General features: G+C 51.1%; 1 long non-coding RNA gene across 1 annotated transcript in view; it reads left to right on the top strand.

Annotated features, from left to right (window-relative positions):
• Nucleotides 1-26,090, top strand: part of LOC122208901 — a 481,315-nt gene that overhangs the window by 193,648 nt on the left and 261,577 nt on the right. The window lies entirely within an intron of this gene.

Genomic DNA, 26,090 nt, shown 5'->3' with positions numbered 1-26,090 from the left:
TTTTTAAAAACAATATTTTCATGTGGTAAAAGCTAAAAGCATGATTTTCAGTAAGAAATGATATTAAATCAGTATATTATTGATGTTGGACTTAAAATCCATTTTAAATAAAATTATAAATATTTATTATATTGAAACAGGCAAATGTTGACCTTTCTCCAATTAATAAGTGACAAATGATGCTTCCTGAAGTAGGAAAAAGCGTGATTTGTTGGCATGTAGATTAAAAATTGACATTTGACATCATGTTTGGATTTCGGACCAAATGTATATTTAATGGGATCCAGAATTCAACTATATATTACAGCAGCAGAAACAGATGTGCGTTGTTTTCATGACCTGACATTTGTCATGTCTGAAACTTGACTTAAAATGAAAACTGTTCTTTTAAAAGTAAATTTAGTGTTTTGCTTCCAAATGACATAAGAGAGAGGGTTTCAGGTCACGGTGAGCCGGTCCCCACTAATAACACATCATGGGCCGTAGGTGTCTTCCATTTATAATAAAGCATCAATCAGACAGAATGGTTGCTCTTTTCTCTTTAGAAAGTGACTTGATGTTCTGGAGGCATCTCGAGGTGCTCCTTTAGAATTCTGTGCAGCCGAATGCAGTTTCTAGGTCTGGTTGAGATCGTCTGCTGAGGAATTTGCAGGATCATCATCACTGTACCTTCCCTGTGAATTCCCACTTCCCATGGCGAAAGGACCCAGTGTTTGAGCTTTGAGTCCCTTGGCCAGCTGACCCCCACTGACCCTGGCGTGGGCTCCCTTGGCCAGCCCTGGAAGACTCATGAACCATTCTGCTGAGAAAGAAAACAGGACACTGATAATCTCTTTATTGTTTTTTTAAGAATAAAATCAAAACAGGCGGTTTTACTGTTATGATGACAGGAAACCCTGGAATGCTTTGTGAACCCTGGGGGACTTTGAATCCCTGATTATAAAATGGTCATCTGGACAAATGCTCCCTCTAGCTTTTGCTTGGCCCTTTCTGTTTCACTTTGGACAGAGTACGCTGTGGATGGAGGCCTGATTTATTTCAAGGTCCATTTAGAAAGTTTTCTGAAGTGGGAGGTAGCAGGGTTTTGGGGGTCTAGCATGGGACTGAGGGTCAGGAATCTCGATCTGTTCCAGTCCAATGACTCTCTCTGACTGCCTCAGTTTCCTCATCTGTACAACAGAGGTAGAGAATTATATGACCTTGAATCATGGTCCAGGATTTGGATTCTTTCTCAAGCACAAGTTCCCTTTTCTATCTATCCCATGGCAGAATAATTTTAGTCAGTGATCAGTTTACTTGAAAAACATCCCCCCGGGACACTTCTATTAGAGCAGCATTGCTTGCTTGGAGAAGAGGTGAGAGAGATGCTGGGCCACCAGCGCCACTCTCAGTCTCCCTAATGAACAAGGAGCTTCTTCTGGGCTGTGATTTTCGGGGCATCAAGAGCTCCAGAAAATCCTTTTTACCTTCTTTCTAGTTTGATGGACCTTCCTTTCTTTCCATGGGGAGGAGCGTGACACAGGGAGAGAGCTTTGCATCTTTTGAGCAGCGATGAATTGATGGAGGCAGAAAGAATCAAAATGCAACACAGATTCTGGGCTCTGCTTCCTTAGGAACCAGAGATGGGCCAACTCTCTGGGGTGAAGGATTTATCCTGGAATCTACCAGAGTCGGAAAAACTGGCCAGCTTCTCCATTGGTTCCACACCTGCAACTCCAGTTCTGGCCTCTAGAGGGTGTGGGACCCAAACTCCAGGGCCCCTGGACCAGAATCCTGCAGATTTGTGGGGAGTTCTGGAATTCTTGAAAGTTCCTGTAGAAGAGGGCCCCAGGAGGCATCATTAGGTCTCTTGCCCTGAGGTCACAGCTGGGGAAATTGAGGCTTAGAGAAGGGAACTGACCAAGGTCACATGGAGGCTTAGAAGGCAGGGATGGCAGGGATGGAGCCCAAGTCAGAAGGCCCCCAGTTCAGGCCTTTTGCAAACCCTGGGTGACAGGGAGACGTGGCTCTGGGGAGGAGGTCTCCCCCACCTGTCTACCCTTTTGGCTCATCCACCTTGTTTATAATGAAGTGTTCTAGCCTTTTGAGTCATTCTAAGTAACTAAGTAAATTCCCTCGGGATGCAAGCTCCCAAGACGGAGACACAGGCTCTTAGGCCTGCAGGAAACATAGGAGGTCTTTCAGCCCAAGCTCTCTTGATTTTGAAAAGCTTGGGGAGCCTGGGGGAGACAAGGCCTTCTGCTGCAGATGGGTTCTGCCTGGAAGGGGACTGGTTCGAGGAGGGCTCCCCAGACAGCGCGTGAGCCTGAATCAAGAGATGAGAACAGGGGGGTGCCTGGGTGGCTCAGTCGGTTAAGCGTCCGACTTAGGCTCAGGTCATGATCTCATAGCTCATGAGTTCGAGCCCTGCGTCAGGCTCTGTGCTGACAGGTCAGAGCCTGGAGTCTGCTTTGGATTCTGTGTCTCCTTCTCTCTCTGCCCCTCCCCTGCTTGAGCTCGCGTTCTCTCTCTCTCTCTCTCTCAAAAATAAACATACATTAAAAGAGAGAGAGAGAGAGATAAAGAGATGAGAACAGAAGAGCATTTGGGGCAGAGGGAGGGCTTGAGGGAGGGGCGGTTTTGTGCAACTGGTGACAGAGTGCTGGGGGGTGGTGAGGGAACAGTTATGAGAAGGTGGCCCTGCCATTGTGGGCACTGTACCCCATACCAAAGGTGGAGTGTTTTTCCTTATGGCCACCAGGAGCCACAGAACAGCAGGGCTTAGACAGATGAACTCCCTCTGTGCCTGCCCCCACGGGAATGTCCCCGCTGGCATTTGGAAAGCAACTGGTTAACAGCATGAGCACTGCCTCCCCACCCTCACAAACTTCTTCACGACACGTTGGGCCATAATTCTCCCTAATAAAATAATATGAAGCTCAATTATGCTCCTGTTCCCATGTTCCTGGACTTCATTAAGCACAGAGGGATTAAAAACTTGTATAAATTAATCAATGTACCATAATCCTAAAAATTAGAGGATGAGCCCTTGAGGAAGTAATGTAATACGGGCTTTTTAATTAGCAGGGCCCCCGAGATTCATTGCCCTCCCCTGCAAGTCTTGTGTTTATGAATTGCTTTATCATTTGATGGGAAGGCTGGGAAGACTCCTGCCTGTCGCAGCGAAGGGCTAAGCGCTGCCCTCACTCCCCGGGCTCATACCCTCCTCAGCGCCAGAGCAAAATGACAAAGCCAGCCTTGCTCTCTTTTCTTCTTCTTCTCCCCCAGCAAGAGCTAACTTTTAGAAGGAAACTCAGAAAAGGGACCCAGAGGGGAAATTAAGCTACTTTTATCCTCTCACTGGGCCTGTGGGATTAAGAGTGTAGATTTTGGAGACACCTGGATCTGAGTTTGAGTCCTGACTCTGTGGCTCACTAGCTCTGCGAATGTGGGCAGGTCACCTGCCCTCCTAAAGACCTTTCCTTCCAGTTGCTCCTCTGTCCTAGGTCTTCTGATAAATGCTTCCTGACCACAGGCGAGACCTGCCTGCACATCTGGAAGCTTTCTCAGCGGTCCCTCCCTTCCTCCTTTCCTGTATGGGCCAAACAGCATCTTTTCCTGCCATGGGCCAGTCTCCCTGGGCTCGACTTCGTGTTCCTGCCTGCCTGGGCTTCGTAATCATTTTCTTGCTAGACCCTCTTGCTTCTTAACTTGCTCTGTCCTTCTCAACAGCCTTGAACCGTGCTAAGTCCTTCCATCCTAACAGAACCACATCATAAACCTCGCTTGACCCCACTTTCCCCTCCAGCCCCTCTCTGTTGCCTCTCCTCACTGTTGTAGCTTACACGGCCTCCCCTAGTCACAGCTCAGTCCACCAGAACACGGCCATGTCCCTGGCTGACACTCACATTCTTCTCATTAGGATCTCCAGTGAGTCTATCTTATTTGACCTCTTGGTACTGATGGACTCAGATGCCCCTTTCCTCCCCCTCTGAACCCTCTCTCGTTTCCTCTTGGCCTTTGGACGCTCCTTCTCAGACTCTTTTCTTCCCCTTTTATCCCGTGAGTGTTGGTGTTACCTCTGTTCCCCCCAGGGATGTTCACCCACCTCAGAGACTCCACCAGCCTCGCTCATGACTTCTATAGGCCTTGCTGGCTCAGTCCTTCCCACCCTGCTCCAGACCACAAATCCTAACGGTTTACTAGTCTTGACATCGTACAAGCCCTTTGAACTCAGTGTGTCCATGATGAGACCCAACCTCTCCCCTCCCAAGATGGCTTCTTCTTTAGAAGAATAATGGTACCAATATCCACCAAGGATCTAGACTCCTGCCCCTTCTCCCCAGGGGCAAGGACCCAGGCCTGGCACAGAACCTGGGGTAGAGCAGACCTTCAGTAAATGTATTTCATAGGTGGATGGATGACTCCCTCTACTTCCTTTCCCAAGAGGACCTGTTGTCTCACTTAATGAATGAGAGCATGTTTGCTGGAGACCATTTTTCCTAATGATCTCAGCGAGGATTGAGGCTGACACTGACCCACTGACCTCGATTCAGGTAGTAGCTCTTCAGGACTCCTGTTTGGGAAAGAGTCCACATTTCCAAGCAGGAACACTCCATTCCATGACTATTTCCATAGTCTCAGATTTAGCAAAGGGCTTCTGCTCTAGACTAGGAACCAAAAAGGCCACTTCACCAGTTCATGGAGGAAAAGGAGATGCCAGCCTGCACTGGGGAATTGCAGAATCCAGCCTATGCTGCCTGGTGTCAGGCCCCAGGTGGGGACAGATTTCTTGGTGACCAAGGGCATGGCCACTCTTGTTTTGCATCCACCCTGGCCCCATTCCTCCACCTAGAGGGGCTTCCCTAGAGTCAGAGGCTGGGTGTGGCAGTGCTGTTCCCTCCTGGGAAGTGTTGTGTTCTGTTTTCTGAGAAGGAACCTGCACGATAGTCACTTGCACCTATAAGCGAGGCTGCATCATTCCTGTTTCTTTGCTGCCATCTATTTTTATCCTGGCTCATTTACCCTATGCGTTTTGGAGAACAACAGATATATATACACACAACAACAGTGTTGCCAAAATTCACACCTCCTGTCTTTTGCAGGATTTTCCCTTGAAGGCTGATGCTCTTGGAGAGCCAGCGCCTGCCTCTGGATTGGACTTTGGGGCGGGGAGCCTGGGCCAAGGGATCTGTGCTGAGCAGTCTCATCAACACTAGGTTCAAGACAGCATGGGGGGAAGCTCTATCTGCTTGCATCCCCTCTGTTTCTTGGGGGAGGCTAGCCCCAGCTCTCTTGTCTGCAGGAGCCTGAGCTGGAGAGTCAGACCTCCCTATGCTCTGAAAAAGACACGAGTCCCCTCAAACCCATCCCTTCACTAAAATGTCAGGAGTGTGCCCTGAGCCCAGTCTCTGCCTCCAGCCAGGCACGGAGGATGGAGTAGAGCCCTGGGTTAACAGCAGAGAGTAATCGAGTCCTCTGATCTCTGCAAATGAACCTTGCTTGCCTTTGTTTCCCTAACAACTCCCGTCGTCACAGGGTCTTGCTTCCATTGACACTCAGTGGATCCCTCCATAAGCTTCTAGATGGCCCTAGTTCTGTCTTGTGGGCCCTCAAGGACAATGGACAGGGGACCCTCACCATACTTTCCCAAACCAGGGCTGGCTCCGTGAATTGTGAAGGCAGATTTCCTGAAATGCAGAGAGCTGGAGCTCAGGAACAGCCCAGAGGCGTGCAGGGGAGACATCCAAGTCGATGCCCCCACAGTACTGACTCCCTGCCTCCGCTGTGCACATATGTGTGCCTGCATGCATGCACACACAGGTACACACACACACACACACACACGTGGTTAGAGATGTCTCCCAGTCTGCACAGCCCTGGCACCTAGAGAGCTGAGCCACTACAGCTCAGTGCTGGTGTTCTGTTACAAGTAACCACGAGACCATAAGTCAGCCTGTGGAGTCTAGTCCTGCGTTTGGAACAGTCTGCAGAGCCTGGCCTGATGGCCCAGCTTTCATAAAATCTTGTTTCATACTTAGAAAAACGACAGTGTGATTATAAAACGCGAATGCGCAAGGAACAGACAGAGCCAGCTCATTGTTTTGCTTTGAAAATCTAAGAGTGGTCTCCAAACTTTCTTTAAGGCAGTAGAACCCAGTTTTGAAACAAAAACCTTCTGTAGACACATTCATGTTTGTAATTGTGTAAAATGCAGAAAAGTGAGGAGACCAGTGGAATGGGGATGGGGGCCGTCAGTTCTGCTCACCCAGCCCTTCTCCCCACTTCAGCGTGTCTGGGTGAGGGGCACTTTAGGAAATCTTGAGAGCACAATCTGAAAACTGTTGACCTGAGGATAAAGCCAGCCTGCTTTCCCCAGGAGCCCACCTCGAGGCCCTGAATCCTCAACCCGGGCAACTTTTCAGTAGCACAGCAGTTGAAGTGACCCTAGGTCCCGTCTCGGATGGAAAGAGAAGAGGTGACCTGGCCCCTGATCCCTGAGTAGTCCTCTGTGATGTTCTCTGTCACTGGTGCCTGAGGGAGCAGTGGCCTGTAGAGGCTCACTCTAGCAGAAATGCAGAGGCCGCACCGAGCACCTGCTCAAGAGTGGGGTCTGACCCCCCGGCCGATCCCATGACCCCCTGCCCTACCACCGGCCTTTGTTCTCCAGGTCAGGCACAGACCTGCTTCCTTGCTGCTGCCACGGCCTGCCACAATTGCCTAAAGCCCAGTTTGTCTTAGAAATTTTGCAGCCATGGAACAGGCTTCCTGCAGTTTTTTCTAAATCTTCGAGGATACTTCCAGAATCTTGGTATTTGTCTTATCTACTGATGCCTGTCAAAGAGACCCACTGTGGATCTTGCACGTGTGCCAGGGCCCCTATTATAGTGAGACAATGTCTTCTGTAGGCTTTGAGTGAAATGCAGAAGAAAGAGCCCCGGGAGGGGTGGTCTCACAGCGCCAGGAGAAAGGCTGTCTCAAGCTCTTGCAGCAGCATAAAAGATCAGCTGTGGATGTCTTGCTCAAGTTTATCCCAGAAACCTCTTGAGCCACTGCAGTATATCCTGGACCTGGTCCTGTGTGGGTCCTTCACATCACCAGGGTAGCCCAGGGCAAACCCAGGTCGGTTTATCACTGGGACAGACTTGTCATCTTCTGATGCTGAGCCTCGGAATTTGCCTCCCGGTGTGAATTTGTCATTTGAGGGGCCCCTTGAAAGCATCCGGGTTTTTCCTAAAATCTCAGCAGAGGATTACTTGTAGGGAATTTCTCCGTGTCCAGGGTCAATAAGTCAGAGATATACTGGAACTATGCGGACGCTCCACGCCAACCAGGGAATGTGTTCTAAGATACCTTGGGAGAGTTGGTTATCATCTGGTCTCACTGCTTGATGCATCAGGGAGTACATTTGGCAGAGAGGTGAAGCCTTGATTTATGGGACAGGAGAGACGGAGAAGAAGTATTAATTAGAGAAAGTTTAATTCCAGATTTCTAGTACGTCTTTATGCAGGGGGTCCTGAACAGCATACTGTGGTCCGGTAAAATCACACTCAACAGATGATTTGCGGATAAGGAGTGGGGATGTTTTCTCAGTTCCTGGGGTGGCTGCTATGTGGTCCAAGGTGCCAAGAACTCACGGGGGTTGTCCAGATCCCCAGGGGGGGTCCTCTGAATGGACACGAGCACTGCTTGCGGAGGCTACATGTTCTCCCCATCCCATCACCCCTACTTACGCCCTTGAACCTTGTCAGGGAGGTGGGTTGCTCTGCTGATGGAAAGGGGCCTAATCTGGGAGAAAACCTAGGGAGTAAAGTTACAACAGGGATATAGAATTTTGACATAATGCAGCCATTGCCCCAGTTTCTCTTAGAGCTGGGCTTTAGGCAACACCTTGGTGATCCTGGTTTGACAGGTGGTCAGTGTGGGACTAAGAGAGGCTTCCCAGTGCTGGCAGCCTGACATGTCTTTGTTTCATTACATTATCCTTGTGACCTCAGGGACCACAGATGAAGGAGGAGATCCCCTATCATAGTGATATTGGGCCCTGGCCTCAAAGTCTTGGAGGTGGGACCTGCGTGAGTGTGGCGGAGTTGTTTTGCTGAGAACAGAGGCAGCTGGGGGTGGCCTGTTCTGTCCAATGGCACCCCCCCGCCTCCGCTTTGCTTTCTAAGGGGCAAGGGGAGCCTCCTCCAAGGGCTTAGCTTCTCTCCTTGTACTCAGACAACCTCTCTGCCAACACTACAGAGATCTTGGCCTTCACCAGGGCCCATGCTCTTGGGAAGCAGCTGTCAGGGGAACCCTTGGGTGTCTATTAGATGCTGAAGAGCCAGGTCAGCAGTGATGGGGATATTATTTCCTATGAAATATTAACAAGGGGTCAAAGCTGCAGAACTCCTATTCTTCCTCATCCACAAGTTCATGTGCCTTTCCTTTCCAAGTACAGATATTCATCATTTGAATGCATCTATTGTCCCTCCCTCCCTGCTCCTGCCCCTCTCCACCTACCTACCTGCCTTTGTTTCCCTTCCTTTTCCTTCCTTCCTTCCTTCCTTCCTTCCTTCCTTCCTTCCTTCCTTCCCCCTTTCTCCAGATTTGCTGAGCACCTACTAAGGGCAAGATTCCCTGACAAATCTCAGGGATGCAACAGTGAGTAAGTCGAGTAAGTCTTGGGCCCTGTAGGAAGGGGTCTACAGCCTTGAGCACAGGGGGTGAAAGTCAGATACATGAATGATGTTGTCTCCTATAGAGGAGGCTGTGTGTGGGGTGTGAATGCAGAGGAGGGGACAGATAACTGGGTCTGGGGGAGTAAAGACAGCTTCTTAGAGGACCCATGAAGCTGCAACTTGATGGGAGAGGTTTTCAAGTAGAGAGGGTATAGAGTGCTGGGCAGAGGGTCTGGAATGTGCAAAGGGAGAGGACAGACTGGATGAATAAGACCATTTTCTGTGTTCCTCACCAAGGCTGGTCGTGGTGACAGAATTGGGGCATCCTCGTCATCCTTTTTTTCCTGTTCTGGTGCAACTTTAACCTGCCTCTAGGAGCCCTGCCTCTTCTGTGGCTCCCCCTCCATCCAGAAGACCCCCAAGCCCCGCATTTCAGGCCCGGTGAGTGACTGACTTGTACATCAATAGTTCAGGCTTGTCTTCAAGGTCTGGAGCTGAACTGAGTCCTGGAGCTTAGAGCAAATGATGCCATGTAGGAGCAAACCTCAGACAAGGATCAGGTAGCTGGGGTATGGCGTGATTAATCTGAAGCAAGCATAGCGTTAAAAAGAACCTGGGCAGAAGGCTTCCAGATTTTTCTTCACATTCCTTTTATCTCTCCAGGCGCTGCTGTTTTCTTAGGGTAGGTGGGATCTTCCTTTCCTAGCTAATCTTACAGCCTCCAAGAAAACAGGCCTCAGGCCTTGGAGATGTAAGTCTGGGAGCAGAAGTCAAGGTGGGGAAGGCAGGCAGAGAAGCCTGTTGGACTTCAGGCTGTTGGACTGCACTGAATTCAGTGCAGAATTCAGAATTCTTGAGGTTTGTGTCACGCACCAAAAACTCTGGTGATGGTCAAGACGTGAAATAAGAATGGGCAGAATCAGAGATGAGGCTTCCAGCAACTTCTCTCCCCGTCCTCTCTGCCTTCCGTCCTGCAAGTGGGTGCTCACAGTGTTGGGTTGGGAGACACACGGACCCAGCGAGAAGCACTTGGGAAGCCATGTCGGGGCTTCTGTTTTCTGAAGTTGTCTTTCTCAGGCTCAGGTTTGAACCAAGGAATCAGTTACCTGGCTCTTACATGGTGTGCCACACCACTTAGTGTCATCTCCTTACAGCCTCTAGCTGAGTCCACATCCCGCTAGGACTTAGGACTCCAGGGGCAGGGCTGAACAAGGCATGCGTGGGTCCTGGTTACTGTCACTCTCCACCACCTATTTCCCCGGGCGTCCAGTCTGTGATGATGCTTCTACCAAGCTTCCCGCCCACTATGGTCTCTTGCTCTGCTCCTGAGCCTTCACACCCTCTGCTGTGAGAACACGCTGTTCTGGGACACCGGCTTCGTCTGCCCTGCCGTGTCTGAGCACAAGCTGTTCCTTCTGCCAGGACTGCCCTGCCCTCGCTGCCCGCCACGTATACTCCCAGACCTGTCCACCCCAGCTCAGGTGCTGGCTCCGCGACAAGCCTTACTCTCCCTCCTGGGCTGCCCTCCGCCGACCCCTACGCTCAGTGGTCCCGTGTGTCTCTGCTGCTGGGGACCTTAGGTCCCGGGAGGGCAGGAACCACGTCCCAGCGCCAGCCCACGCACACACGCTGGGGGCTGAGTGGAAGGATAGATACGTGTGCGTGTGGCCGAGGGCCTGTCCGTACCATGGAGGCGCTGGGGCGCTCCTCCCCTGGATAGCAGGCAGGTTTTTCCTGTGGCTCCTCCAGCTGCTCCACTAGACCCTTCTTGGATTTGGGGACCCCAGGCCCTGTCGTAAGCTTTCATCTTGGTTTCCATTTTCCTTAGAAATGAGAGAGCTAATAGGTAAGCCTCCATTTCTTTTTCTTTTTTTCTTTTTTTTTAATTTACGTCCAAGTTAGTTAACATATAATGTAACAGTGATTTCAGGAATAGAATTTAGTGATTCATCACTTACATACAACACCTGGTTGTAAGCCTCCATTTCTGCCCTTTGCAAGCCTGGGGTGGAGAGGCCTGGCTTGGACCCCCACCTTCTCAAGTAAAATGGGCAGGAGGGAAAACCTGGGGTGGGATTGCATCCCTAGTACCTCAGGCTTGTGTTGGCCGAAGACAAAACCTGGAGCCTGGAGCACACCTCAGGAGCGGACACAGGCCGCCTGGTGAGGGCGGAGCTCCTCTGGCAACGTCCCTACAGGCGGCTGCTCCAGGAACAATGAGGGGCCTGTTGTGGGCAGGACAGCATTCCCCCAAATTCGTGTCCACCCAGAACCTCCAAATGTGACCTTATTTGGAAATAGGATCTTTGCAATTACAATTAGTTAAGGATCTTAAGGTGAAGTCATCCTGGGTTTAGGGTGGGTGCCAACCCCAATCACTGGTGCCCTTCTAAGACCAAGAGCCGACCCACAGAAGCACAGGAGGAAGGCCATGTGAAGACAGAGGTGGAGTGATGCGATTATAAGCCAAAGAGTGCCGAGGATGGCCAGGTGCTTCCAGAAGCCAGGAAGAAGCATGGAAGAGGTCCTCCCGCAAAGTCTCTCGAAGGAACCGCTCCCATAGACGTCTTGATTTCGGATGTCTGGCCTCAGAAGTGTGAGAGTGCATATTTATGTTTTAAGCCAGCAATCTTGTGGTAATTTGTTACAGCGGCCGCAGGATACACGTGCGGGGTGTTTGGGGTCACTGACCTTCCTTGTCCTCCTCCCTGTGCTCCCAAAGCTTCCCCACACAGCGTCTTCTCTCATAAGCATATGCTACAAAAAGCCAATGTTTCACACATGAAAAAAAACTGTCACACACAATGTGACATGTGTGGGTGTTACAGGGGTTGGGACACTCAACTCACTGAATCCGCTGATAGATCTTTGCCTCTGCTCTCTGCCTCCCAGTCTGCGATATTTTCTTTCCTTCACATTATATCCAGTAAGGGAGGAGGCAGCAAGAAACAAACAACAGGCAAAGGGCAAACCTGGTTGTCCAGAAATATCCTTGCTTTAGCAGCCTGGGTGGATTCTGGCAGGTCCTGGGGCACCAGGGCTGTTCCAGGCCGTGACCACACTTCACGTGGCTTCTCGGCTAACAGATGAGCAACGTATCAGTTAGCATTTGCTGCATAACAAGCCACCCCCAGACCTGGTCCCTTAAACAGCAACATTTACGAACCTCATGATTCTGCAGTCAGCACTTTGGGGCCCGTCAGGCAGTTCCGGTGTTGTCTGAGCTCACTCACCTGTGTGTGGCCGTGTGCCAGCTTGCCTGGAGGTGGACTGATCTACCGTGGCCTCCTTGGGTGGTGGTTGGCTGGCTGTGGCTTAGGGTCATTGGGCTGACTGAGAGACGTGATTAGATGTCTCTAATCCTATAGTAGGCCAGTGAAGGGGGGCTGTCACATGATGATGGCAGGGCTCCAAAGCCGAAGCCACAGGCCTTTTGAGGCCATCACTTCCTTTGCATTCTTTTGACCAGAGCAAGGCCCTAGAGCAGCCCGGATTCGAGGGATGGGCCAGTAGACAGTGTCAGGATGGGGAGCTGCAAGGTCACATTGCATGGGGCGTGGTCACAGGAGAGGCAGAGAACTGGGGCCACTTGTGCTGACAGCCTATCCACAGCCCACCCGTCTCTTGGCCTGGGCAGAGAAGTTCCCCGCTGTTCTTTGCTGTCCTCTCTGTCCGGGGGTAGTCTTGCTGTGAGAGGTGAAGGCAGAACCCAGCTTTTAGTACTTACACGTTCAGGGTAGACCTGTAATCTGTCATTCCAGAAACATTACTTGCATCAAACATTTATTCTAGCACCCAGCCCAAGGCCAGGCATAGAGACCCACGCAGGGAGCCTGGATACGGTACCAGTTAACAGCCTGGACTTTGAAATCAGACGGGCCTGGCTTTGAATCTCTGCTCTTACAGGCTACAGGCTTTGGGGCGAGTCACTGTCCTTTCCTGAGCCTGCTTTATTATTGACAAAATGGGGACGATAATGTCTGTCTTACGGGGAAGCTGTGAGGCCTGAATCAGATACCAAAGGTAAAGTGCTTAGTGCAGCACCTGGCCCGCAATGGATGTCACTGAATGGTAGCTATTATTATTAATAATAAATGTAGGCTGAGGGGTTGCCTAGATGAGTGAGTGTCTGGGCAACTTTCAGCCAAACGTGCGTAATGAATGCTCACTCCCTCCCCATCCTGGCCCCAATAAAATATACAAAGGATCTAAGAAAACCCATTAACTGTGGCTAACTTTCATAACAAGAAACCTCCCAGCCACAGCCCCCTTGTGACCGGGGCATGTGGATGCATTAGTAACACCCCACCCTGCTTCTGGGCTCCGGGAAGCCGCACCCCTCACTGCGCCCACAAACAACTCCTCCGATCGATCGCTTCTCGTGCACCAGTGGCAGCCCAGAGGCATTTTCCCCCAGGTTGCCCGGACAATTTTGTCTCTACACCTGCACACAGTCTTCTTTTTTCCCTCCTTGCCAAATCAAAGCATGCCTTTGCTCTCTGCCGCCTGCCTCAGAGCAGAGTTGGCGGGGAGGGCAAGGAGAAAGCTGAGCGATTAGACAACTCACTGGCCCCTCCTGGAGGCTGTAGCTGTTTTTAGCTCTGCCTCTCCTGCAGGCAGGCCTGGCCTTGGGGTCTGGGCCCAGCCTGGTAAATTAGTAACAGCAGAAGACTGTCAGGGCCCCTCCAGCTCCAGGAGAGGGGAGGAGCCGCTGCTTCTGAGCACTGAGCAGTTGGAGGTGCTGTCTTACTTTTTCCCTTTATTCTGTTGTAAATGACAGAGTTTCCCCCTTTAAGCGTGCACGCATTGCCTTTGTCCAGATGCTCTTTGTCAAATAGCCCAGTGTAATTACGAACAACAATAAACTCCCCCTTCTATATATTTTTAGTGGAAAATAAAAACACATTTTCTCATCCGGAACTGCACGCTACAGGAGAATTCAGAGGACGCGGCTGATGCAGGGTTTTGGGGGCAGTGGAGGAATCCTGGAGCTTCTAGAAGGAGAGAAAAAGCTTCCAGGTTTTCTTAAATGACATTCAGAAGTTGAGGCCACTCCCAGGGGCCAGGGACGGGCAGGAATTGGGGTACCTGGGAGTGTAGGGGGTAAGCTATAAGAGGGTCAGTTCCTGGAGGCATATGGGCCCCATCCAGGCTGATACAATCTGCTGGCGAGACTAACTCTGGACTTGGATCTGACAAAGACTATAAACGAGAAGTTCAGAGACTTTTTTTCAGCCTTTCAGGAGTCGGGTAGTTTTAAATGAAGGCAGATGTAGCCTGAGGCCTCAATTTGCCTGCCCCCCCCCCCCCCCCGCCCCGCCCCATCCTGCTGTAACCTTATTAAAGGATAAAAAGAAATGCAGGACTTTTATGGTAAGAAAGGACCGGCAAGGCGAGGTGCCTTCCTGGAGCCAAGAGGGGTTCTAGGAACATGGGCAGAAGGTGGGATCCCCCGCTTCCCACAAAAGGCCCCTGGGGGAGGGGGATGGGGAGGGGAGGCGAGGCCCTGGGCAGGGGCAGGGGCAGGGGCAGTAGGGAGAGCAGGAGGGGACTCCCAGCTGGTGCGGCATGTTAGGTCTTTGCTAGGTCAGCCCCCCGCGAGGGCAGCCCCTCACCCCACAACTCTGGGCGTCCACGCAAGATGCGTTGTGATTCCATGTAACAGGGCACGGAAGTGGGAGCCCTGACTTTCCAAGGTAGCACAGCACCTGGCTTCCTGGGAGGGGCGGTGCAGGGAGAGAGGGGCTGAGGAGGCCTTCCTTCAGGTTTGGAGGGTGGTCAGTAGGGGACATGTGCTGTCCCCTCTGGCTTCAAGTCTTCCAGTTCTCTCTTCTCTCCCCTACCTGGTCTTGTGTCTCTAGTCTTTTTGGCCGCAGTCTCTTTTCCAGAAGGCAGCCAGAGTGGCCCATGTAATCACAGATCTGACCGTGCCACTGACTCTCCCCTGAATCTCTCCCATGGTTCCCAGTTACTTCTGGGAAAGAGTTCTGTAAACTCTGTAAGGTGTTATATAGACCTTCTGCAGCCCCTCTTGTACTCTCTGTTCCCTCACCCCTTCCACCCTGGGGTGCGGGGTACACAGCTTGCGGGCACACAATACCATACACTGCCTGTTTGCATGTTGTTACAGCCACTGTCAATGCCCCGCCCTGATTGCCTCCATTTACCCCCAAGATACCCCCATCCGTGATGGATGGTTCTGTGTCTCAGATGGCTTCAGACCTCAAGAACTTGCAAGTCTCTGCCTGATGACTTGGTTCTGTCTCGGGAAGATGCCCTGCCTGCTTACCAAGTAGGATAGCCATGGGAGGGTGTGGGGGGAGTGATTGGGATGACTCAGGAGCCACCCGCAATCAGTGAATGAGGAGCAGGAATTGGAGGCGAAATATCCAGCTTTCGAGGGCCTTGATGGGACGACTCTGAGGCACATCCTTCACAGCCTCTCAGAGTGTTCCCGGGGGATTGGGCCCCAATTACCTTTACAGTGTCCCATTTGTTCATAAACGCATGCTTTCCTCTTCTCCCTGTTGGTTTGGGCTGAATGTTTGTGTCTCCCAGAATTCATATGGTGAACCTCTAACCTGCCACGCGATGGGACCGGGAGGCAGCGTGTTTGGGAGGTGATCGAGTGAGCAGGGTGGCCCCCTCATGATGAGATTGGTGCCCTTTTAAGGTTTCTGAAGGAGCTTGCTTCCCCTTTCTGTTCTCTGCAGCAGTGGGCCACCTGGAGGAGGCTCCCACCACCACCGGCTCTGTTGACCCCGATCTCGGACCTCCGGCCCCCAGAGCTGTGAGGACTCCATTTCTGTTGTTTTTAAGTCACTCAGCCTATGCTATTTTGTTATAGCAGCCTGAGCTCACATCTGTAGAACATCTGTCTTACTGCCCCAACCGCCCACCAGCTTCCTGGGATCACCCCCTAAGTGCTCCTTCGCACCCACATTCTAATCTCGGGTCTGCTCTGGGGGGATCCCAAACCGTGCCACATCTGCTCCTTCCTTCTGTCTGGAGCACTAACTTCTCCCACCTGGTTCTCAGCTCAGGCTTTCCTGCCCAGCCTTCCCCGACAGAGGCTGCCTTGCTCTGTGCTCCCATGGCGTCTGGCTCTGTCCTCTGGTGGACTTGCTGCTTGGTATAATCTCTCAGCTTGTCAGTGTGGTTCCGGGGAGTGGGTCCCCTCGGCATCCGAGGGCGGTTCGTTCACGTCTGCGTGTCCGGTGGCTGGCACAGCGCCGGTCCATAGTAGGGGTTCAACAGACACTTGTTTAGGGTGCCGACACGATGGACCCTTGTAAGCATTAGTGTTTGGGGCTTAGAAACAGCAGCAAATAGTGTTTTCTGTGTTTTACAGATTTGTCCTTCCTTGGCCAAAGAAAATACATAAAAGAATTTCTCGAATAATATCTTGCCTTCGCAATAGGGTGAGCGCTTCCCAAAGCGCTTTTGTGTGGATCTGGGTCTCACTTAAACTCTGCAATGAGCAGACAGCACGGCCCCATTTTACAGACAAGATCACTGAGGCAAGTTGGCTGGCCTGAGACAATAACCATGAAGGTGGAGATTGTAGTACAGCGAAGTTAGGTAAATGGCCCAGAGGCGCATGGCACAGAGCCAGCAGGAGAGCGTCAGCCAGACCCCAGGCTTATCTTTCTGTTGAATCCATGTTCTCTCCCCTGGCCAATTACCTGGAGTGGGTGCCTGCTGTTGTCAGGCTCTGTGTGCAGTGGTGGTGGTGTTGGTAGTGGCAGTGGGGCATCCCTCCCCTTCCCTCCCCTTCCATCCCTTCCCCTCCCCTCCCCTCCCCTTCCCTCTGCATTTTGTTCTCACAAAGATCCTCTAAGCTGGAGAATGCAGTTTCCCTTTTTCAGATGAGGAGATTGAGGTTCTGAGAGGTTCCAGGGACAGATCCAAGCTCAGGCCCTACGTCGCTGTGACTCTGTATCCAGTCTATCTGGATAGCCAGCGTATTCCCTTTTCCTTTTATGTCCCAAAGCAGACAGCACAGGGAGAGGAGTATTTCAGGAATGTATTTTTAATGGCAGGCACTGATCGTAAACCTTGGGTGTTTGTGTCTGAGACTCAGGGTTTCCAGCAGAGACGCAAATGGTGGGGGTGGACCACAAGAGCTAAGGCAGCTGCGATATTTATCCTTCAGATGAGAGGGCTTTGTTAGCGGAGTAGGAGTAGGGAGGAAGTGGAGGAGGAGGGAGGAAAAGAGGAGATAGAGGGGGATTGCTTCCTTTCTCTTGCTAGCCCACACGGGACCAGCCCCTCTGGGCTTTCTAGAACCCATTCTACATGTCTCCTTTCTTCTTTGGGTAGACGGGAGATCAGATAGAGGAGGTCAGACGTTTGCCAAGTTGAGAAAGGCTTTTTATCCTTTAAAAGCTCAAATAGCCTTTGCTCTTCCCTTTTCCCCTCCCCCATGCCCCTCCAGTCTCCAAGGCATCAATCCTCCTTCTTCAATAGAATCTATCCCTTGGCTCCTTTCCGCATCACTCGCCTGGATAACGGGAGGAGACTTCTGGCTGTTTCTCTGCTTCTCCTCCTGTCCCCAACTGTCCCTCCCACGCTGGCCCCGGAGTGACCCTTCCACAAATGCAAACCTGACCTGAGTCATCCTCCCACTTAAACCCTCTTGTGCTTCCCCATAATAATAGTGTACATCTATCTATAAACTGTCACGTGCTGGCAAACCAGCGGAAAAAGAAAAGTCCCGATTTTATTGTATTTGCTGATTGCTGTGGTGTAAAGATTCCCACTGTTTCAGGCTGCAGCCTTCTGCTGGCGGCACTCGGAATACTTAGCAATGGCTGTCGATGAGTGGCAGCAGTGACTCTGGCCCATCGCTGCGTAGCTCTCACAGGGCTCCTGGCACCGCTTGAAGACTTCTGTCTTTGTCTGCGTCCTCCCCTGCCTGGCGTGCTCTCTCCTCTGGTCTGTGTTTATTCAAATCTTCCCCTTTCCCCAGTCTCACCTCTGGTCTCACTTGTTCCAGAATTCCTCCCCAGACCGCTCCAACAGTGGGAAGTTCTCCCATCAATCCCCGATTTGCTCTCTCTGTCTAGCAGGATCCCATGTCCCTTCCTTGGGGAGAGTGGTCCATTTCAGGGGCCCAGCCGCCATTTGTGAATTTGAGGTGTTAGTAACGCTTGCCAGGAACTGGGCTGTTCCAACGAGTATTGATTGAGCACCAACAGTGTGGTCCGTCTCAGGGTAATGGCTCGTGGGGGCAACACACATGCCAGCCTTGAGCCTTGCCCTCAGGGACCCAGGAGCTGGCTTTGGGTGTCATGAGCCTCAGGAGGTGGGGCCCCCAGGTCAGCAGCTCTAGCACTTTGTGGTGAGGAGCCCCTGTCGTTTGTCTTACACCTCAGCCTGATTCTCCTTCCAGTTATGCTTTCCTCATCATTGCGATGGATGGAGGCCATTAATCCTGATTAGCAGATGATGTGTCCCTTAATGGGAAAGCAGAAAGGGGGATTTGCAAGGTCAATATGTGCCCTTTCCATTAAGAGTTCAGTTCTGTAGAGAAGGAAAGAGAGAACCACAGCTGCTTTTCCTGCCTAGTACACAGAGGGGTAGGGTGTCCCCCAAATCCTGCCTGGAACCTGTCATCCTCACCACAAACCTTCACCACATCCTGCTTCTCTCTATGAAAGGACTGAGTTTGGTATTAAGGAACCCTTAACATTAACACAAAAATGAGATTTGTTTTTTCCCCTAAATGATTGGCAAAATCCAAAAAATTAATAAAACCCAGTGCTGTCAAGGCTGCTACAAAATGACATTCTTGTCTACTATCTGTGGGAGAGTGCATTGGGCCACACTTCTTTTTGGAAAGGAGGCTGGCATTGTCTGGATAAAATAAAAATTTACATCTGAGGAATCTGTAAAATTTATGTAAATACTAGCACGTGTGCGTTAAAGATGCACTCTTTTTTGGTAAGAGCAAAAAATCGGAAATAACCATTCATCAGTAGGGGATTGGTCGAATCAAAGGCGAAATACTTACAAAATACAACGAAACTTTCCATTTTAGAAAAGCGTAGTGGATTTATCGGTGATGATTTGGGTGATAGTCCATGATGTGTTCGTAGGTGGGGGGTGAAGTGAGTTCCACAGTGTTGCTGATGTCCCAGCAGAGCAGGGGCCATGCCCCTTATTCACAGCTGTCCCCAGCACCTGGGATGGAACCTGGTCCCAGGAAGTGCTCTATAAATGTGGCTACTCTTACTGTTGTCAGCAGGCCATAAAGAAGTGATGAATGAATCCTACTTTGTAAGATATTACATAGAAGCATAGAGAATATTTGGAAGGAACTTCATGAAAATGTTAACAGAGTGACTGCCTGTTTGGGGTAGAAGTGGCTGAGAAGGGATGAGACACCCAGTGGTATCTTGTACGTTTCTGTATTGTTTGAATTTGTCATGGGTTTCAATTATTTTTGTGATCAGACTAAAAACCAAAATAATTGGAAAAAAATATCCCTTCATACTCTTCCCCTACAATCACACTTTTTTTTTTTAAGTGTATTTATTTATTTTGAGAGAGACAGAGACAGCATGAGTGGTGGAGGGTCAAAGAGAGAGGAGACAGAGAATTCCAAGCAGGCTTCTCTCTGCCGGCGCAGAGCTCGACACGGGGCTCAAACCCACAAAACCGTGAGATTATGACCTGAGCTGAAACCAAAAGCCAGACACTCAACCAACTGAGCCACCCAGGCGCCCCTGCAATCACACTCTCATACGCGCCATTAATACCCCCAACACACACACTCTGGCCTTTGCAGGTCTGGGGACTTGTCCTGCTTCTAGTGATTCCTGCCTGGCACGCTGGATCACAAGAGCTCTTCTCACAGGGTGGTAGAGAGAGTCGTAGGTGCTAATGGCTCAGGGCCACCCCTTGCACGCTGAAGTGGCTCATAAGCGTTAGCTACCTCCCACCATCCCTGGAGTTCCATTCACTGACTCTCCCACTTACCTTTTGTTGCCCCAGGGCCTATGCTTGAGTTCATCAGAGAATAGTTAGTTCCTGAAACAAGACCAAGGATGAAACCCTCAGGAAGATCCTGCCCCACTCTGTTGTTTTGTGGAAACCAGGGCTCAGAGAGGTTAAGTGACTTTCCCGGAGCCACACAGCTTTCAAGCGGTAGAGATGGTATCTGCTCTGGACTCCAAAGCCATCTGCTTTCATTGCACTGAACTGCCCTGCAGGGACTTCCTGTTTGCCTTCCCAGGAGGACTCCCAGTGGCACAGGTGCCTTTTACTAAGAGGAAGGTGTCTCCAGTGGGGGTTACCAATCACTCAGAGGCTGCCCTGTCCAGGGCCACCTTCTTCCTCAGGCCTTCCTCCGAGCCTGAGAAAGGAAGGGGCTGGCTTGGAGAAGCATACCCACATTTGTACGGACTCAGGGACTCCTTCCCTGAGCTGGTCCTCTCCAGCCACACACACCCCTGGGCTGGCCTCCCCACGAAAAGATCTTCCTTGGTCATCACAAGCCTTAGAGCCAGCAGATCTGGGTCCACGGCCCTGTTCTGATTAGCTGTGGGCCTTGGATTTCTCAGTTGCAAAATGGGGCCAGTGAGACTTACCTGTCAGAGGCACGAGAATTCGATGAGCGAGGAGTCACATAGCTGCCAGGTGTGGGTCCTGGCACGCCATGGCAAGCTGATTGGATGATCAGCAAATCTGAACTGCTTTGATTCAAGAAAGGTGCTTTCCTCCTGGGCCTTGAAGCCACCTGCTGCATGTGACAGGGCTCCGTGGCTTGAGAGTAAGATGAAAAAGCAGTGTTTCTGACTATTCCCTCAAAGTCAGCGTAGTTGTCTTTTGCCCATTCCAAGTATCCCTAAATATGTGTGGGTGCAGGGGTGGCGGAGAGATTAACATCATGGTCTTAGCGCTTTAGGGTCCTGGGTTTAAGTCCCAGGCCATCATGTACCAGCTGACCTTGGGCAAGTCCCTTGGGGTCACGAGCCTCCATTTCTTCACCTATAAATTCAGGCTTTATATTAACATCCACCTTGTTGTAAATATTAAATGAAATAAAGGATACAAAGCACTTAGCCCAATGCCTGGTGTATGGTAAATACCAATAAATGTCAGCTTCTTTTAATATTTTATCATTGTTACTGTTTCTGCTATCACGGTGTGGTAGTCCTTCATGCTGTTCACCCAATATTTGCCGTTCACCTCTGGGCAAGTGGTAGAACCATACTTCTGATCCATTAAAATTAGGCATCGCCTCCGACTTGCTTGGAGCCAATGAAACATAAGGAAAAATGTGTGTATCACCCTGGACAGAAGTTCTCAGGGCTGGAGTATGATTTGCTACGTTTGCTTCTCCTGCCACGGGAGGGGTGAGGACAAACTCTGCCCTGCGCATACGTGCAAGTGACAAACCGTGCGTGGGGAGAAGCCACTGAGTGGGGTTCAGTTGTCGCAGTGACACAACCTGGCTTCTCCTGACTGCTACGCGTGGGCTGGCCCCGGCGTGGCGACACCGTGGGTGGTAAATGGCCTTCTGCTTTGTCACCTGGAGAGGAAGAAGAGAGGGCAAAGGAGGAAGATTTTGTCCAGTGGAGTGATGAGAGCAGGCAGACCCAGCACCCTCCTCCCTCCGACTGGAAGGATTGGGATGTGTGGGAGGCTGCACAGACCAGGGCCCGGATTGAAGCTGTGCACTGCCTCTTTGGAACCAGTTGGTCCTCTGCCTGAACTGCCCCCACCTAGTTCTCTGCAAAGAGTGGGCTGTTCATGCATCTTGCAGTGTGAACTTCCAAGTGACTCCCGAGGATCAGTGCTCATGAGGAATTTGAAACTGCACTCCCTCGAGGTGACCTGGCAGAAACTCCTCTGCACCTGCTCCCTGCCAGATCCACAGGTGTGCTTCCGGGGCAGGGCCGCCAGAGAAGGGCCCTGACCCGAACACCCCTCCCTGGAGACTCTCTGGTTCCCTATGCAAGGGATCACCGGAGAAGACGGTAGAAAACCCTGGTCCTCTTGAAGGAGCTGATGTGTGACCCACAGTCGTTTCTCTTAAGGTATAGGTGACAAATATAGAGTTATTCAACACCCCACTATGTCAGTGGAGGTGAGCCACAAGATACAAATGCAGAAAATCTGAGAGACGGATCCTCAGGAGTCAAAAGGGACACCGAAAGAGGAGATTGGTGGCCGGGATGGGCAATAAGTCAAGCCTCCTCTGGGAGGTGATGCAGGGACTTTGTGGTCGGGCAGCTTGGGTTCAAAACTTGCTCTTGCCCCCTGGCAGCCGTGTGATCCCCAGGGGGAGGGTGGATCGTTCTGGGCCATGAGAGTGCATTGGCTCGGTTCATGAGATGTGTGAATGTCTCTGCTGGGTCGTGAGTGGGGCACTCAGGATGCACCCCCACCATCTGAACACCTTATCCTGTGCTCCCTAAAATAGATCCACACCAACACCAAGAGCCATCTTTTTGTTGTTTCAGTGCAGAAATACAATTAAACTGAAAACACTTGCTGATCTCTTACTCTGTGCTGCAGAGATGATGAAGGCACCATAAGGAGACCTTGGAGTTAGAAATCAGGAAACAGTCTGGGAAAGTCCCTTCCCTTCTCTGGGACTTGGGCTCTGTATGTGCAACAGGGAGAGACCAATGGCATCTTCTCTGAACATTCTGGGGCCGCTGAATGAAAGGGGGTGTGCACAAGCCATTTGCAAATAACAAAGCTCTGTACAAGCATGGGGGGTTTGAAATATTATTGAGTCCGATGCTGTCCGCTTGAGGGTCACCCCTGATTGTGCCCATGTGTTCCCATGAGAGCTTACTGGGGTATTCCATGGGATGACTTGGTCAGAGACATTGAATTGGAATTGGCTAATGTCAGGGCCCTGGGTGGCTCTCCATGCACATTTCCTTGGAAGAGAGGGGACTGTTGCTTCCGTCCGTCAGTGGGTTCCACCAAGAGCCAGCCCCCACATTCCCGTCGTGAGGAAGGAATGGAACTGTATCCTGCCTGAAGAAGTGCTAACCATCTGGCCCATACGGCCATGTGCCAGAGGATTGTCTTCAGTGTTGAAACAGCAGAGATGCAGAGGGAGGCTGGGGAGATGTGTCTTAATCTCCATGAGGGAGGAGGTGCAAATGGTTGGACACCGACGAACCTTGGTGTGTCCCTTGAGAATCGGGAAAGCCTTCTTATTTGTAAAATATCACTGACTTTTATGATTTCTGAGCCCAGATGTCCCTAATTGAGCTCCTTGATTATTTCTTCCTTGAGCTTTTTAATTTTTTTAAATAAAATTGTTGTGGTCTCAGCTTCAAAGATGACCTGATTAGCTACCCAGCCGCAGGCTTCCCGGCAGAGCAGGGCCGGCTTTCACTCTGAGTTCAGAGCTTTCAGGAGCAGCGCTGTGGGCGTGCTGGCTTTTCTCTCCAGGAAGACGGGAAGGCAGCAAGCCTGGCTTCGGGGTGCAAACCATAAGCCAGTTACTGTCATGCAAAAACATTAATAGAGGCCGACTTAGAGTTAGGTGTGGTGGTAGGTAATGGGAGCAAAGTTATTGCTGTTGGATGACCACCAGAGAGGTGGGGAAGGAGGCAAATAGGAAGTTGATCGCACAGGAGCTTAGACATCGTGTCCCCAGACCTGCTTGCAGCGTGGCTGGCCAAGGAGCGGTGTTTGAGCAGATCCATAAAAACTGTGGAGTCTGGAGGAGTCGGAAGGGCTCATGGATGTTTCAGCAGAGGGGCAGTGTGGTAGAAGGCTGAGAGGCCTGAACTTGGTAAGAGGTTCCAGTGTGTAGAGAGTAGGCTGGTGGCAAAGGGGTGTGTGTGAGACCGGGAAGAGCCTGTAACACCGAGGATGAGGCGGATAGTGTCAAGTCTGTGTTTTGGAAAGGTTTTCTTTAAAAAAAGGTTTTTTTTTTAAATGTTTTTGGGAGAGGGAGAGAGAGAGACAGAGAGGGAGAGAGAGAGAGAGCAAGCTGGGGAGGGGCAGAGAGAGAGGGAGACATAGAATCTGAAGGAGGCTCCAGGCTCTGAGCTGTCAGCACAGAGACCGATGTGGGGCTGGAACTCATGACCTGAGCCGAAGTCGGACGCTTAACCGACTGAGCCACGCGGGCACCCCGGAAAGGTTTTCTGTGAACATCCCTTGTGATGGGAAGCTCACTACCTCTGGGGGCCCATTCCACCTTCAGCTCTGACCCATAGTAAAGTCCTTTCTGAGAGCAAGCCAGTGCCCGCTGTTGGCCTCGGGGGTTCCTGAAGGACAATCCCATACCATGCTCAGTCCTTTCGTCCTTGTTTGTGTCCTTGATAGAGTGATGGACATTTGTTTATTGGACAGGCGTGATCACTTCCTTTTACCATGACCACTCCAAAGCTTAGGCATGTGCTGTAACCTCCAGAACTTTCTGTTAGTGACCCGGGATGGTCTATTATGGGAAACATTGTCTTACTTCATCTCTGTAGTTTGCCTAGTGGCTAAAAGCTTTGGGGTTTGGGGTTCAACAGCCGTGGTGTTGAATCCTATTTCAGCCACTTTGTAGCCTTCTGACCTTGAGCAGGTGCCTTTCCGCTCCAAGTTCAGCTCCCTAGCTGGCCACAGAGGATTACCATAAATGCAAATAACACACCAGCTCACTCCGTGCTGGTTAAGAGGCCTCTCTCTTCCCAGGCAGTTGAGAGGGAGTCTTGGAAGATTCTCAGTCAGTGCTGTCACTGAGAAGACCCCAGAGCCCTGGGCCTCTTTTCAGCCACCTTTCTCTCCTAGGAACCAGTTCACGTGTTTTCTGCCCACAGTGGGCCGCTCCCGTTTCTGTACATTTATCTGGCATGCTCCGTTCAGTCTCTGTTGGTTTAGGATCCATGTACAATAGGCATTTTGCAGGCTGCGTCGGCCCGTTTTTAGACAAAACATTTTGACGGTGCATTCCTGGCATTGCCTCTTTCACCTGGCTTTTGCAGGTCCTGGGATTTGCTCTCCCCGAGCCTTTGACTCTGTGAACCTCCAAGTGCTGAGTGTCCACTGGGGTCAGCCTGGCTGGAGTCTGGGGCTACCCAGCATCAGAGCGGGCTGGCTCCTTGGGCATCACCCAGCTCACACGCTGCCCACAGACTGGGAGATGGGGGCCCAGCGAGCAGGGTCGGGGGAGACTTGTCTGAAGTCACAGGGCACATTGGTGGCAGAGGTGGGTGGACAGTCCCCCTCCTTCGGCTCCGGCTCCGGCTCCGGCTCCGTGTCCTGCTCTCAGCTGGGTCTCTGAGGGCCCTGAGGGAGCCTGAGTGTTGCTGGCCTTGTTCATTGGGGCTGCGCTCATTCATTCTGCAGGCCTGCACGCCTTTCTGTAGGTGCACAACTCCTGCTGCCGGTCCAGCTCGAACCTGGCTTTATTCATGCCCAGACCACCTGAGCTGCAAACACCCAGAACTCAGTCACTCAGCAGACGTGCCCTAAAGTCCTTCTCCTGCCCGGCTCCTGGCTGAGGGGAGGCTGTGCAGTGTGAACACTCAGGGAGCCCCCAAGCGAGGCAGGGGAGTCCAGCAGCTGTGTATCAGGGGAACTGGATCTACAACCCCTTTCCCCGTCTCCCCCGGCCCTGCCCCAGGCCTTGAGAGCACTAGTCTGTGAGCCAGGTGCATGATTTTCCTAAGAGTGAACTGACATCCAGTGTATTTGTTTTCTTCTTGCTGCTGTTACAGATGATCACAGACTCAGTGGCTTGGAATAATTCAGATTTATTCTCAATTCTGGAAGTCAGAAGTTCAAAGAGAGTCTTACGGGGCTGAAATAAAAGTATTGGCTAGTTCCTTCTGGAGGCTCCAGGAGAGTCCCATTTCCTTACGTTTGTTGCTTCTAGAGTATTCCTTGGCTCGTGGGCCCCTTCTTCATCTTCAAAGCCAGAGGCTTGGCATCTTCTTTCTCTGAATCTGCTTCTGTTGTCACATGCCTTCTTCTTTTCTGTTGCCAGTCTCTCTCTGCTTCTCTCTCTAAGGACATTCGTGACTACATTTAGAATTCACCAGATAATCCAGGATAATTTCCACCTCAAGACCCTTACTTTAATCACATCTGTAAAATCCCCTGTGCCATGTAAGGTAACATTCACAGGTTCCCAAAAGTAGGCTGTAGGAATCTTTGGAGACGATTACTCAGCCTACCATAGTCCATTAATGCCATGCCCATTTGACAGACTTGGAACTTGGGGCCTGCAAAATTTAAGCAGTATAGGAAATCGATGTCTGAAGCCTTCTCCCTAATCCTAGAATTGAGGTTTTGAGGTCCTTCTGGGACCTGTGGGCTGGTCTTTGAAAGTGAATAATTTGACACTTTCTCACATTGGTTGGTTGTTTTCTGGGGGTGGGGGGGTCACTTCATTGTTCCTTCGAAATTTTGGACAAATGCTCCCTTTTTCCTCATCAATAAGCTGGAATTAGTAACGCCTACCCACTGACCTTG

The sequence above is a fragment of the Panthera leo genome, chromosome E2, assembly GCF_018350215.1.
Source record: "Panthera leo isolate Ple1 chromosome E2, P.leo_Ple1_pat1.1, whole genome shotgun sequence".
Taxonomy (NCBI): Eukaryota; Metazoa; Chordata; class Mammalia; order Carnivora; family Felidae; genus Panthera; species Panthera leo.
Note: the sequence above shows the minus strand (reverse complement) of the source record. Positions and strands in the feature narration are given on the sequence as shown.